Below are 942 nucleotides of genomic sequence, written 5' to 3'. Positions count from 1 at the left end.
CCCGCCCGCCGCCCGGGAGGGAGCCCGGCCATCCCCCGCCCGGCCCGGTGTCGGCTCCGCGGCCCGCGTGCGGACCGCCCGGGCGGCTGCGCCTCGCGCTCTCGCTGGGTTGTTGCCCTTGGACAAGCTTTGCCAAGCGCCGCGGGGCTCCGGAAGTCCCACAGCTGGGACACCGAGCCTGGGCAGGGAGCTGGGTGCAGGGACCGCAGCAGCTCTCAGCTGTCTCCCCGCAGCCGGGCGGGTTTGCACCTGCCGCGCCCCCTGCCCACTGCTGATCCGCACTTTCCCAACTTTGGTCCGCGCGCAGCGGAGGTCGGTAGCTGTGGGTTCTGGTAGCGCCGGAGAGAATGGGCGTCTGGCGGGGCACCCCCAGCGTCGCTGCCTAGGAGCCTACGCTTTGGGTCCAGCTGCCAGGCCAGCGCTGGCAAGACAGATGCCTGCTGCACTCCAGCCCTCCAGAGCCAGGACGCGGGTGTCCACTCTGGGCCCGGCTGGCCCGGAATTTCCCAGCGGCCTTGGGGCATCACAAACCAAGCAAAGAAGGAGAAAGAGAAGTGTGAGGCCCTTTCTGCGTGCGCTGAGCTTTGGAGTCCTGGTGCCTGCTGGGCCTCTTACCTTTGCAGGCGCATACCACCATCCAGTCCAGCACCTGGGGTGAAATTATTTTGATTTTTAAAATGCATAAATTTTACCTCGATTAAAATGATTTAAATTTAAAAATGATTAAAATAAAAAGCAAATTCGATCTTTGCAGCTAATTGTTTTCAGAGTTGAAGCTTTTGTCCTGTATGTTGCTCATAACTGCCAGGGAGAGCGAGCCACATCCAACTTTTCATTTTGCCATTTTGGAAACGCACCACCAAACCTAAGGACTTGCCCCAGGTCCCATGTGAGACATAGAAATGGCTTCTCATGCATGCCATTCCTCAGGTGGCTGGAACA

Source organism: Marmota marmota, unplaced genomic scaffold (genome assembly GCF_001458135.2).
Source record: "Marmota marmota marmota unplaced genomic scaffold, marMar, whole genome shotgun sequence".
Lineage (NCBI taxonomy): Eukaryota > Metazoa > Chordata > Mammalia > Rodentia > Sciuridae > Marmota > Marmota marmota.
The sequence above is the reverse complement of the archived record's forward strand: the minus strand, read 5'-3'. Positions refer to the sequence as shown.